The sequence below is a fragment of the Spea bombifrons genome, chromosome 1 (genome assembly GCF_027358695.1).
Source record: "Spea bombifrons isolate aSpeBom1 chromosome 1, aSpeBom1.2.pri, whole genome shotgun sequence".
Classification (NCBI taxonomy): domain Eukaryota; kingdom Metazoa; phylum Chordata; class Amphibia; order Anura; family Pelobatidae; genus Spea; species Spea bombifrons.
The window spans coordinates 75,760,713-75,776,150 of NC_071087.1; positions in this window are offsets into that span (position 1 = coordinate 75,760,713).

Consider the following 15,438-nt stretch of genomic DNA (forward strand, 5'->3'; position numbering starts at 1 on the left):
CACAGGTTATATACTGTTTTTCTCAGTACAAAAATGGCTTTCTTTAGATGTCATTATTTTGATTGTATCATATCATTTACTATAAAATATGATCGCCTCCTAAACTCTTTTAAGATGGGCGTCTGATGCCATACAGTGTATGGCGGACGTTGACTCCCTGGGGAGGGGCCAGACATCAAGGCATTCATGGAGGCATGGATTCTTTGGCACTTTACTAATAAATATATTTGATATTACTTACATTCGGAGTGCAGGACCTGTGTTTTTCTTTATGCTGTTTAGGAGGCAATCAACGATTTTGCCTCTTGCAAGATGGCAGCGTCCTTTAAAAACAAATAAGACCCTCCTGAGAAATCTTTGCAGGTAGAAAACAGATACTGCATTCAACCATGCAAGTCAATGGAGCCCAGCTTTCTAATCACAATGTGATTAGAAAAATATAAAAAAAATAAAATAAAAAATTGAAAAAAAAAACACACCCTAAAAATCAGGAACATTTGAGGTTCGCCTGTGCAAAGTTCTCACCTTGAAACCACTTTGAGTACTCATGATGCCAACATACGTGGTATCTACGTGCTCTGGAGGTGTTTTTTTTTTTTTCAGGTAGACCATTGTACAAGATCCATCCTCACATATGTTTGGAACATGAAATGTTGGGGGAAAGTAACCAAAAATCCTGTTCTTGGAAAATCTGTGATTGCTGTAGGTGACATAGAAAGGCATCTTTGAAACCTTCAAGGGGTATGCCTTCAAGCCATATATAGTTTGTGGGGGTTATTGTGATGTTTAGGGGTAATTATCTCAAATCTTAAATCAAAAGGTGCATGTTTTTGGTTCAACTGTGAAAATATCTTGAAGTGGCTTGATATTTAGTAGGCTTTGGAGATGTATATGTAATATTTATTTTTCTATTATTCAGGTAACATTTGAGAAAAACTTACATATATATCCCAATGCTGTTAGTTATTGTGCAAGAAAAAATAAAAAATGATAAATGTAAAAGTTAATTATGACTCACTGTGTTAATAAAAGGAAGATAAAAACTTTGCTTGTGTTATTGCCCTTGATGTTAGATTTCAGGAAATGTATACTTTTGTCTATTTACATCTATTTACTGTAACATTTTATTAACATGGAATTTATCATAAAAGACAATTTTGTGTTATCACTGATCATTATACAGTATGTTTTCAAAAATATACCGTATATTCCGGCGTATAAGACGACTGGGCGTATAAGACGACCCCCAACTTTTACAGTCCAAATATAGAGTTTGGACTATACTCGCCGTATAAGACTACCCCTCTACCCAGCGTACAAAAACCAGCCAATCACGGCAAGCGATGTACCTTACCGGTGATTTACTGGTTGATTTGCTGACATATACATACATGCACTGCCCTTACACACACACACACACACATATATAATATATATATCTATATATATATATATATATATCTACACATATGCCTGTCCATACATACACATTTATACACTGCCCTCACCACACACCCCTGCCTTTACACACACATGTATATGTATATATATATATATATATATATATATATATATACACACACACACACACCAGTATATATATATATATATATATATATATATATATATATATATATATATATACACACATACACCAGTATATATATATATATATATATATATATATATATATATATATATATATATATATATATATATATATATACACACACCAGTGTGTGTGTGTGTGTGTATATATATATATATTTCTCCCCCCTTTGTGCCTTTCTCCCCATCTCTTACCTTATCTTCTGTCTTCTTTCTTCCATGCAGTTGTGGGAGCCCGATGTCTGGCACTTCAGACTTCGGCTTCCCTGCTCTCTAATCACTACGCGCCGGCTATTGATGCCGGGCGCCGGGACATGACGTCATCCCTGCGCTCGGCATCAATAGCCGGCGCCTAGTGATTAGAGAACAGGGAAGCCGAGGTCTCAAGTGCCAGACCTCGGGCTTCCCTGCTCCCTCATCACTACGCGCCGGCAATTGATGCCGGGCGCCGGGACATGACGGCATCCCTGCGCTCGGCATCAATAGCCGGCGCGTAGTGATTAGAGAGATTGGTGGCTTCGTGGGAACCTCCGGCTTGGTAAGTACCCGGCGTATAAGACGACCCCCCACTTTTAAGAAGATTTTTTGGGGTTAAAAAGTCGTCTTATACGCCGGAATATACGGTACTTAAATCTGCATATTTAATAGAAACAGACTTAGGGATGTTGGAGTTTTAAATAAACATGTATTTTAACCCAGTTGTGATTCAGCTGACAAACTGGTGGTCGTACATTCTCCTGTAGAATTATCTGACAAAAGCAGAATTTATGGTTCTGGAACTGTCAAGGTCCTGAAGCCAGGGGCGTAGCTAGAAACCACAGGGCCTTGGTGCGAAAATTCCCCCCAGGGCCCCCCAACTTTACCAAGCAACATGTCCTACAGTGCAACCATTGCCCAAAACAGCTAGTAAGTGCCTTTGGCCCCAAGCAGCTTATTAGTGCAATCCTAACCCCCAGACTGTTTGTGCCATCTTTGCCCAGCATTGCCCTCTTGTATGTGCAATCATTGCCCCCAAACAACTTGTCTATGCCATCTCCCCCACCCCCTTCCAACATACACTCAGGTACACACACATTTACATATCCATGCCCACACACACACATTTGCACATCCATGCCCACACACACATACAATTACACATCCATGTACACACACAATTACACATGCCTCCCAGAGACAACAGGGGCAGTAACGGGATTTACAATACAATGTAGTCCCAACCTCCACTATTACCGGCCGAAATCAGTTCCAAGGTTTGGCCGGGGTAAATGTCTGTAGTGGTGGAACTGGTGGGGGGGGTCTTACTGACTTATACAACATTAAACTAAAACCATGGTGGTCACTCCCTGGTTGCAGATCCTGCCAGAGATAATCCCCTCAGCAAGTGATGGGGTGATATACTGCTGGGGGTAGCCACAGAAGTCTTTACAAAGACAGGGCCCATAGTCAATAGGGAGGAGGCTGGCTGTCAGGCCTCTCCAGTGGCCCCAGTGATGGAGGGTTCCGTCACATTGCCCACATATACTTATACAGACATCCATTCACACACATATAGAATTGCACATACACACACACACACACACAATTGCACACCCATGCCCACACACATACAATTACACACCCATGCCCACACACAATGACACAACCAGGCCCAAACACACTTATACGCATCCATGCCCACACAATGACACACCCATGCACACTTACATATCCATGCTTACACACACACACAATTACACACCCATGCCCCCACAATGAGACACCCATGCCCATGCACACTTACATATCCATGCTTACACACACACACAATTACACATCCAGGCCCACACACATGCAATAACATATCCATGCCCCTCCCCACACAATTACACATCCTTGCTCACACACAATCACACTTTTACATAGACATCCAAGGCCGCACACACACAATTACACATTAGGGCTGCAACAACTAATCCAAAATATTCGATAATGAAAATAGTTATATATCGAAAATACCTTATTTCCCCATGTATAACACCTTTTTCGAAAAATGCGGGGTCTAAAAACTGGGTGCGTCTTATACAGTGGTTCTAGATTGTAGAGGGGTGGCACATTTCAGGGGAGCGGCAAAAAATGCTGTCCCAAAGCCCCCACAGCAATTACTACTTCCCAGTCCCTCCCTGCAGTCACACTAATGATTGGCACCACCCCTTTCCTTATAGCATGCACACTGCTCAGCAACTCATCTAACAGTAAGCACACAATTAATATTTGGGCTGCTGAAAGTTAGGGGAGGTGGGGGTTAACGTAGGGGCAGTTATGGTTAATGGAGTGTTTAGGGTTAATTTAGGGGCAGTTATGGTTAATGTGGTTTTTTGGGGTTAATTTAGGGGCAGTTATGGTTAATGTGGTTTTTTGGGGTTAATTTAGGGGCAGTTATGTGCCAATCGCGGAGACGCTCACCGGCTTCCCCTACTAGACACCAGGGAGTCTGGAGCATGGGGGGGGTACGTTTTTTGGGGGGCATATCAAGGGCACATTGGTATATAGGGGGTATAAGGCATATCAGGGGGGAAGTAGGGCATATCAGGGGGGCACAGTGGCATATTTGGGGGACAGAGGGGCATATCGGGGGATAGAAGGCATACAGGGGATAGAAGGCATATCTGGGGAGGACGGAGTGGCATATCTGGGGGTATAAGGCATATGTGGGGAGGGCAGAGTGGCATATCTAAGGATACAAGGCATATGTGGAGAGGGCAGAGTGGCATATCTGGGGGTATGTGGCATATCTGGGAGGCAGTGTGGCACGCCTGGGCTCAAATGTGCATAACTGGGGGGGCAGGTTGGGAACGCATTTTTCTCAAAGTTTTTTATTCTGCTGTTAGTTTTTAACATTGTTTATTACATTATTTTAAATAAATAAAAAAAATGTACATTTATTTTTTTATGCGATTAATCGAAAAAATAAATTGGCCAACTAATCGATTATGAAAATAGTTAGTTGCAGCCCTATTACACATCCATGCTCACAGACATACACATATCTATGCTCACACATACACACACACACACACATCTATGCTCTCTCACACACACACACACACACCTCTATGCTCTCTCACACACACACACACACACCTCTATGCTCTCACACACACGCTCCTCTATGCTCTCACACACACACACACATACACCTCTATGCTCACACACACAATTACACATCTATGCTCACACACACAAGTACACATCTATGCTCACACACACACACACAAGTACACATCTATGCTCACACACACACACAAGTACACATCTATGCTCACACACACACACACAATTACACATCCATGCTTGCACACCCAAACATACAATTACACATCCAAGCCCACATGCACACACTTATACAAACATACCGTATTTGCTCGGATATAGGCCGCACCCGAATATAGGCCGCACCCTAAAAGTCAGGTGCTTTTTTAATGAAAAAAGTTTCTGCCCCCCCCGAGATATGCTGCCACAAAGATGTACCCCCCCGAGATATGCTGCCACTCTAACCCCTCCTAGATATGCTGCCACTCTACCCCCCCGAGATATGCTGCCACTCTCCCCCCCCGAGATATGCTGCCACTCTACCCCCCCAAGATATGCTGCCACTCTCCCCCCCGAGATATGCTGCCACTCTGTCCCCAAGATGTCCCCCCCCACCAGACTTACCGGTGCAGACTCCACGGGGTCTTGCAGGGCCGGCAGGGATATCTACACATAACACCTATTCAACTTCCGCCGTGGGAAGTACCGGCAAGGAAGATTGTTCGCGCAGGCGTTCACCAGCAGCGGCGATGCGAGCAGAAACAACCTCCGCTGCCGGCACGTCTGCAAGATGTGCTTTAAAAATCTCCCTTGCCGGGACTCCCCCCGTGGGAATTCCCGGCAAGGGAGATTGTTAAAGCACATCGTGCAGACGTGCCGGCAGCGGAGGCTATTTACGCACATCGCTGCTGCCAGTGAAAGTCTGCGCGATGCCCTTAGACAATCTCCCATGCCGGCACTCCCCCCGTGGGAAGTGCTGGCAGGGGAGGCTGTCTGGGCACAACCGAGAGTAGGGTACAGGTCCCCTGCACCGCTGCTGGGGGATCTGTATCGTAACCCCGCTGCTAGACCCCAAATATAGGCCGCACCCCCACTTTAAAGACTTAAAGTGGGGGGGAAAAGTGCGGCCTATATTCGAGCCAATACGGTATATACACACATATCCCCCCTACCGCCCACGCTTACTTCTCACTTCACCAGCAGCTTCCTGACCGGCTGCTGGGGAGTCGAGAGGTGCAGTGTAGGTCAGAAAGGGCCTTTCTAAACAATTTTGAAACCACTGTAACCCCTGTAGTTATGCCACTGCCTGAGGCAGTAAAGCATTTCCAAATGCCAAGTGGCACAGCCATCACCATTCATGGCCACTGAGGTTCCTATTTCGGTTCTTAATGTGCAATCAGGGCCGGCCCTACAATGGAGCAGAGTGGGGCAATTGCCCCAGGCGGCACTTTTGAAGAGGCACTTTGCCGCCCCAAGCGCTTTTTTTTTTTTTTTTTACCGTAGGAGAGAGGGGTGCCGAGTGGTTTTCGCTTACCAAGTTGTCAGTACCCGCTCAGCGCCCCTCTCTCTCCTCTGCGAGCCCTCTAGCTCGGTCTCGGTGCCGGCCTGGAACGCTGAGCGCTGGAAGTGACGTCAGCTTCCGGCGCTCAGCATTATAAGCCGGCACCATGGCAGAGCAGGGAGACTCGCCACAGGACTGTTTAAAGGTAAGTACAAAGGGGGGGGTAGATAATAAGGAGGGAGGGTAGATAATGGGGTCGGCGAAGTTTCAAATGCCGCCCCCCCCAGGCGGCATTATGTCTTGGGCCGGCCCTGTGTGGAATGCAGCATGTAAGAACCTAAATCAAGTCTTAGTCAGAAAATACAAAACACCAGTTCTATTTGGAATTTAATGTTGATAAAGCACATACAAACAGACACACACATACCCACACAGTGTATATATATTGACACTTTAGTGTTAAACTGATGGGCACACAGATGCTCTAATAAAAGAGGCATAGACTTATAGAGAGACAAATGGTAGTATTTATACAATTCCACACACTTGTATAGTGGATTTAAAAGTCTGATATGGACAGCTATGTGAACTGGAAAATGATTGTGGGACTCAACAGCAGGCAAACACAGACCTATTTATATCCTATGATAATAGGAAGTTTGCAGTCTCCCTTTCAGCTGTAATTACCTTAAAAGGACAGGAACCAATCTAGACACAAAAGACAAAACACATCGGCCTTAGTCCCAGGAAGATTAAGAGGATAGCTGATTTGTCACTGAAGCAAATAGCATTTCTGTGAGTCAAAGAGACTAACTTTGTGTGTGTGGATTTACTATATGTAATTTTTAGCATATGGTGCACAGACTGGATGGATGCATACTTTAATTGTTTTGAGTGAGCTTGTAAAAATAAAATATTAACTTAAAGCTAGTAGAAACAGACTGTGACAACAATGCACTCTTATATGTAGCAATTCTGTAACAAACATAAGTGGACACCTTAAGCTTACTGCTGCTAGGCAATCTTGGACTAACACTGCCCAGGAATATGTAGAATTTTTATCTGATAGAATGCATGCAGTTCACTTTTGGACAACCACAATAATGCTGTACAGTAAACACCATGTTAACATCTTCATGACCTGGGGAGTTCACCCTCCTAAGTTTTTTTAGTCAAGTCACCTTTATTTATAATAGAGCAGCGAGGTATAATCACAACAGTACATCAATATACATACAGGTATGTAACAATGAAATTCCAGCATACAGCACATCCGAATGTTGAGAGAAATGTACAAGATGAGGAGACATACTGTAGCATAACATATCAATAGTTACAAAGTGACGTATGGTGTTGCTCGAACAAATTTCTTCCACAAATTGGGTCACACTGGTAAAAATAACCTGGTCCATGGTAAACAACATCCCCTGAATGGAATAAAACCCCACATGCATTTTTTTTACATTTTATAAGGGGCAAAATTCCTCCTTGCATACACTATTTCCTTATTTTTTCCAGCGGTGTCAGGACTGACACTGCCTTCAGAGAACGCTTGGACAATCTCCAGCACTCACGACGGCCGCAGTTACACCAGATCAGGAAGCAATGCCAGCTTCTGCTAACAGGGAGACCCAAGGCTGTCTACAACAGCCTAATCTCTCGTGTACCAACATGGAAACGTCTCCACTGATGCAAAAACCCTAGGACATACAGCCTCATTATCTAGGGCCTGTTTTATAGGATGTAATAGTACATCCTAAGATAGCAAAGTTGTTAATTCTGGCACTTTCTACGTAGAGTTTGCCAAGACAGGACATTAGGGCCAGCTAGCCCATAAGGTGTACCAAGACATACACTATATGAACAAAATTATTGGGACAGCTGACCATTACACCATAAGGGACTTCATCCCAAAAGTGTTCAATGGGATTGAGGTCAGGGCTCCATGTGGGCCAGTGAATTTCTTCCACACCTAACTCATCCAACCATGCCTTTATGGATCTTGCTTTGTGCCCTGGGGCAAAGTTATACTGGAATAGAAAAGGGCCTTTCCCAAACTGTTCCCACAAAGTTGGAAGCATGGTATTGTCCAAAATGTCTTGGTATGTCCCCTTCAGCGGGACCTACTTCATATTAATTAAATGGTCTGTTTAAGCCTGACAGCATTGGAGGCCTATGCTTGCAGTTTTAATAAACTATCAGTATTTAGTGGTAACTAACATAATTAACCCCTTAATGACAAAGCCCGTACATGTACGGGTTCAAAATGCATTGTTTTCAATGGGTTTAGGGACCGCCCATTGTCCTTAAGGGGTTAAAGGGATAGTAATACAGACATTTTTACTTTCACAGATTTCTTTCACAAAGTATTTAAGCCACATGGGTACTCTACACATACATTTGTGCATAGGCATTGGAACAGCAAATTCCCAAGCTTATTATGCAATGTTCTAAGAGGTTTGATCCAGAATTGAACCCAGCTGCTACAGTGCCAGGCTAAGCAAAGGGAAATGGCTAGTGGTCATGCAGAGTGTTTCTCTTTTGGGTCATGTTCTAGGTATACTCATTTTTAGATAACAAAGAAAAAGACAAAGAGACAACAACACAAGAAGACTTTTTCTGCAAACCTTTTCTGATTTATGATTAGTGTGATAAATTTCTAAGGCTTCACTTTTATAATTTTCATGGAAATATGAAAACATCTCATCTAGTTGTTTGCATGTTAATGTATTTATTTTCTGCATGTTCACTTAGGATCATCCCTTCAAATTAAAAACTCTGGCTTCCTCTCTCAAACAACTGCAACTGCTGCCAAATTCCAACCCCAGCCTCTTCAGACATCAACAGAGGGACAGTAGAATACTGACAAATGCTCCAGATCAAAAGTAAACAACAGAGAAGTCAACCAGCAATAGTATCTTCCCTACTTCTGTTGCAAAAACAGCAGAGCCCTCTTGTGGCAGAGATGCAACCTGCAGTTCTTATATTTGTGAACTGTACCCATAGAGCTTGTCCTATAAACGTATCACATCTTTTTAAGAAAAAGGTATTTTAATATATGAACATTGCATTTATGACTTAATGAAACTATTTAGCATTTTTTAAAAACCTTTCTTAAAACAAAAATAATGTATTATGATATATATCAGGGGTCCCCAACCACCGGGCCGCGGACCGGCACCGGTCCGTGGCCTATAAGCAACTGGGCCACACGGCCCACATCGCGGCGACGAATCGCTCATTTCCAGGTAGGCCGGCAGACCAACATTCAAAGCACTTTCTCACATGTGATCATCACAAACTTAACAGCTCCTTGCCCACTGCATGAAACCTTTCAGGACAGAAGGTTTTTTCCCTACTCTGCAATAAGGAACATTTTTACAAATTCACTTAGGATTTCTTTTACACAGTAGGTACCAAAAAAAAATTGTATTAGTTTATTTTTTACCCACTGTTTGCAATGCAATATGGATAGTGATCCCCTTGGAGATCTCTCTTATATATTGTGTACGCCAGCGATATCATGGTGAGACATCTAAACAATTGTATTGGGTGTAAGATGCTCGCAATGCAAGGAGATTTCCCTGCCACTGCAAACAAGATGTACGTATACGTCCTAATGGTCATCTTAAACTGCTATGCATCTCTGCTATGTGTGAGTTTAGTTCTCACATACACTGATTGAGTCACACTTGATGCAACATGCAATATAACTGTGGAAATATTTCGTGCATCAAATCATCAAAACATCAGACAGCCTAACAAAATTCCTACTGTTATTGTTTACAAGTTTACCTCATGGGAACAAATTGTTCCTTCTCATAGAATTTGTGTTACCTCCTAATTTGCTTTTCATAATTTACGAGTGTCAATTTCCTAGTAAAAAAATAATTTTGTATAAGAAAGATGGTCAAATGTTGAGAGAGTAGGTTAGGGAAAAGTATACACATAACTTTTGGGTGGCATTAACAGATACAGGGAACAGTGAGAGAAGATCTTAGGGAGTTTACATGTGGGGAAGGTTTAAAAATATTAAAGGGGACATTAAAGAGAACCATCAGTAAAAGTTACAGATACAGATTTTATCAATAATATTAATCAGTGGTTGGTTAAATTGGTGGGGACAGTTGGGAAAATTTGTAAAGTGCTAGAGGAAATCAGTTAAAGGGTCTTTGAAGTCAGAGGGCACCCAGAATTGCTATATACTTCGGATATGTTATCATCACCAGCTTTCTCATCTCATTAGTCATATGATCATGGCTGATTTTCTGCAAGGATCCCCCCCAACCATATCTCTCAACAAGTATCTAGAGTAGAATCTGTCCAACAAGGCATGGTTATAAATTTGAAAGCAACAACACACTACCTTTCCATCACAACACTTCTTATTTGTAACTAACATGCATAGCAAATAGAAGACATGATACAGAAGTACAGAAAATTACATTATTCAACTATAGAAGCATGTTGGAAATTATATTATTTTTATGGGGTACTCTGGTCCCCTCAGCCATTTTGATACCTATATGTGTGGTGGCAGTATAATTAAAAACAAGTCATATTCAAGTCCTCTCTGGATACTAACCTGTTAATCCATCCACTTGACTTAACATTGGTTCTTGAATACATGATTTGATAAACTAGAATAGTCACATGATAAATATGGTTACTTATCAAGGAACAGCTTGTTATCCCATTAGATGTCTAAACAGCAGATGCTGTCTTTTTGCTTCAGTGGGTCCCACAGAGCCTGAAAATCAGGTACATTTTTCTCACGCATTGTCTTCTTTTCATATGGCTTAAAAAGGGACTTGATGTGAAAATGCCTCCTTTTTGGGGCATACAACATCATGTAAAGATTACACAGAACAAAGCAAGGTACCACTTCAGCATAAATGCAATATCTCATAATACTGAAACCTTTTGTGAAAGACTATATATATATATATATATATATATATATATATATATATATATATATATATATATATATATATATATATAATCTATATACATATCTATATACATATATATATATATATATATACATACAGTATCTCACAAAAGTGAGTACACCCCTCACATTTTTGTAAATATTTTATTATATCTTTTCATGTGACAACACTGAAGAAATTACACTCTGCTACAATGTAAAGTAGTGAGTGTACAGCCTGTGTAAATTTGCTGTCCCCACAAAATAACTCAACTCAAAACACAGCCATTAATGTCATGCCATGACAATAACACACACTTTGTACTCCTCACGTGGTTGCTGCCACACACGCTAGACACCATCTGAACCAAATGAGTTTATTTTGGACTCATCAGACCCCAGGACATGGTTCCAGTAATCCATGTCCTTAGTCTGCTTGTCTTCAGCAAACTGCCTGCGGGCTTCCTTCTGGGACTGAGCACTGACAGGCTGACCCAGACCCCTTCAACCTCTGCAGCAATGCTGGCAGCACTCATATTTCTATTTCCCAAGGACAACATTTGGATATGACACTGAGCACGCGCACTCAACTTCTTTGGTCAACCATGGCGAGGCCTGTTCTGAGTGGAACCTGTCCTGTGAAACCGCTGTATGGTCTTGCCCACCGTGTTTCAACTCAGTTTCAGGGTCTTGGCAATCTTCTTATGTAGAGCAACAATTATTTTTTTCAGATCCTCAGAGTTCTTTGCCATGAGGTGCCATGTTGAACTTCCAGTGACCAGTATGAGAGAGCGTGAGAGCGATAACACAAAATTTAACACACCTGCTCCCCATTCACACCTGAGACATTGTAACACTAACGAGTCACATGATGGGAAGGGGAAATGGCTAATTGGGCCCAATTTGGACATTTCCACTTAAGGGTGTACTCACTTTTGTTGCCAAGTGTGACAAACCCTATAGCATGAGGGCCATACGTGTCACTTTTAGGGGTCCTAAGCACAGTCCTCTAGGGCAATCAGAGTCAGGAACAGCAGCTTTAAACAAAAACAGCGCTTTATTTTAACCACTTAAACCCCAAAAACCAAATCATAAAAAGAAAACCTAGCTCCCAATTGGAGCCCTCTCTAACTTAACTATGCTGGTCTAAACTGACCAGCCCAATCACTCACTAACTCGACCTCCCAGCCAGACCCAGCTACACCAGGCTCTGGAAAACCTCCCCCAGACAGCACACACAATGTCCAGGCAGGTATTGCCTCACTTGGCTCAGGGATGATCTTGTTCAGGGCCTCTCCTTGCCCTGGGAGCACAGGGAACTTCCTCTTCCCCCAACAGTCTCCCTGAGTATTAGGCTCCAGGGGTTTTTAATGTCCAGCACCTGTGCCTGATGCCGGCCTCATAGAAATCCCGGACCGGATCCTGCAGATTTCTTGCCTGCTGAAAAACCCGGCATGGAGTTTCCACAGAATGGGGGAATGGAGCATTGGCCCACCCTGCTCTCCAATTGCTCCACCCCAGGGACCCATATGTATACTCTGCATAGCAGCTGTACCCAGATGCCATGCTAATCATCTCCCTGGGGTTCACACTGTCACACAAGGTTTAGACATTAATGGCTTTGTGTGGAGTTTTTTTGAAGGGACAGCAAATTTACACTGTTATACAGCCTGTACACTCACTACTTTACATTGTAGCAGAGTGTCATTTCTTCAGTGTTGTCACATAAAAAGATATAATAAAATATTAACAAAAATCTGAGGGGTGTACTCACTTTTCTGAGATACTGTACACACATACATACACACACACACTATATGGTGTTTTATGGACCTTGCTTTGTGCACGACTATATAGACAAAGGTTTTGGGACATCTCTTAATTATTGAAATCAGGGATTAGACTAGGCCCCTTACTTCCAGTGAGGGAATTACTTAATGCTTACCTATACCAAGTCATTTTTAGACAATGATTCCAATTTTGTAGGAACAGTTGGGGGACACTGCCATAGACCTTAATGGTGTTATGGGCAACTTCTTATGCCCAGTCCCTAATGGAGACATAATTTGTGTTTATATGTCCCGGTCTAGTTATACCAAGATTGTTTGAACAGTTGGATCTAAAGTGATATATTGACCATGCAATGCTCAAGGCAATGGGCTGAGAATAGTACAAATCCCATATCATATGTTTTAAGAATGAGAGGCTAAACAAGAGAGAGAATCATAGAAACAGGGCTGCGCCCCAGCTGTTGCTTATGAAAATGTTTTCAGCAACTGCTTGACGCCCCTCAGTCTCTTCCGCTTCCTGCCGCCACCAGCCTCAGCGCTGCCCTGGGAGCGCTGTCCCAGCAGCAAGACAGAGGCCTTGTGCTCCCACTGCAGGACGTCAAGTGAAATACAAAGGGGGGGAGGTAGATAGTGAGAATGGAGGAGAGGTGGTAAATACCGAGAAAAGGGGGGAATAGATGGTGAGAAAGAGGGGTTGATGGTAAGAAGGGGGGGTAGTGAGAAAGGGGGCTAGTAATAATATTGAAATAAATAAAGAGAACATATAGGGGAGAGATAATAAGGAGGAGAAAGAAAGGTGGCAGTTCCCATGTGTGCAATGTGGGTGCTGCTGCAAGTCTTATGAGTGAATTTGGGGTACTGCAGCAAGTCCTGTGGATCCAACCTAGGTGCTGGGCAAAGTGCTGTGCTGCAAACTGGGTGCTAGGGTAAGTCCTATGTGGGCAATCTGTATGCTAGGCAACTCCAATGGATGCAACCCGGGTGCTGTGGCAAGTCCTCTGAGTGCAATCTGTGTGCTGGGGCAAGTCCTGTGAATGCAATCTAGGTACTGTTATTTTATTCTAACTTTGTTAACACCATAAAAATGTAATTTGTTAATCTGTGATGAATTAATGGTTATTTTCTTAATTATGCATTCTGATGGGCCAGCCTTTCATAGTTACTTCTAGCTGGTCTTTTTATATACATAAACATGCCCTTAATAATGTATCATTATTGGACACAATACAGCTATGTGGTATAAAAACTAGGAAGACTTGAACCAATGGCCCAGCATATAAAATTTAAAAGTGATATTAATATACTTTTGTGATATTGGGAGTTATGCTCTAACAGTGTCTGCCTCAGTATATAGCTATGGGAGATTTGCCATACAGCACTGTGGGAAGTGAGTGATGTTAGATGTAAAAGTCAGGGACCCAAAGAGGTGAAGTAGAAAATGGGTGTGGTAAGGAGAGGGGTTAGCAATATTGTCGCACCCAGACGTCAGTGACCCTAAGTTCAGCCCTGCATAAAAACATAAAAAAACATAATACTTTATGACAGATAAGAATCATTTGCCCTATCTAATCTGGACCAAGGGATGTTAGTGGAGTACTGTAGAGTGGCTGGTTTTAACCCCTTGACGACAATTGACGTGCCAGGACCGGCACGTCTTTAAACGGGTGCAGAAAGCGAACTATTTTCGCTTTCTGCACCGAAACGGCGTTGCTGTAATGCCTCGACCTCGAGGCATTCAGCAACGCCATGATCGGCACAAAGGGGCCATCTCTGGCCCCTCCCCGGGGCGTCAACATCCGCCATACTTTGTATGGCGGCGGACGCCCGTTTTAAAAGCGTTTAGGAGGCGATCAACGATCGCCTCCTAAACTTAAATGGTGTCGCTGGAATGCCTCGATCAGGAGGCATCCAGCGACACCAAACACTTACCTTGGGATGGACTGTGACCGCTCCGGAGAGCGGTCACAGCCGCCGCTGCAGGTGATCTTCGCCATCAAGCAAGATGGCGGCCGCCCTGTAAAAAAAACAATAAAGACTAAAAAGTTTGCTAGACAGTCTCCAGACCCTCTAGAGAACTCTGGCTCCACTTGCAGGTTGAATACAGGTACTGCATTCAACCATGCAAGTCAATGGAGCTCAGCTTTCTAATCACAGTGTGATTCGTAAAAATAAATTAAAAATAAAATAAAATTAATAATAATTAGAAAAAAATAGTAAAAAACCAGTAAAATGTAAAAATAATTTCCCACTGATGTCACTATCAGGGGAACCTTCAAGTTGAAAAAAATTGTAAAAAAAAGGCAAAAAAATATATATATATATATATATAAAATATATTTTTGTGAGCAAGTCCTAAAATTAGCATATTAGGTTAAAACAATCCTCGCATGGAAAGAGTTAAAATACTGGCATATTAAATGGCCATGGGGTGTCTACTTTTAAAAAATTTATGATTTGATGGGGTAAATTGAATTGGCCGGATTCAACAATGTCCCAATTAACACGGGGGGGAAGGATGGCCACACATCTAATTT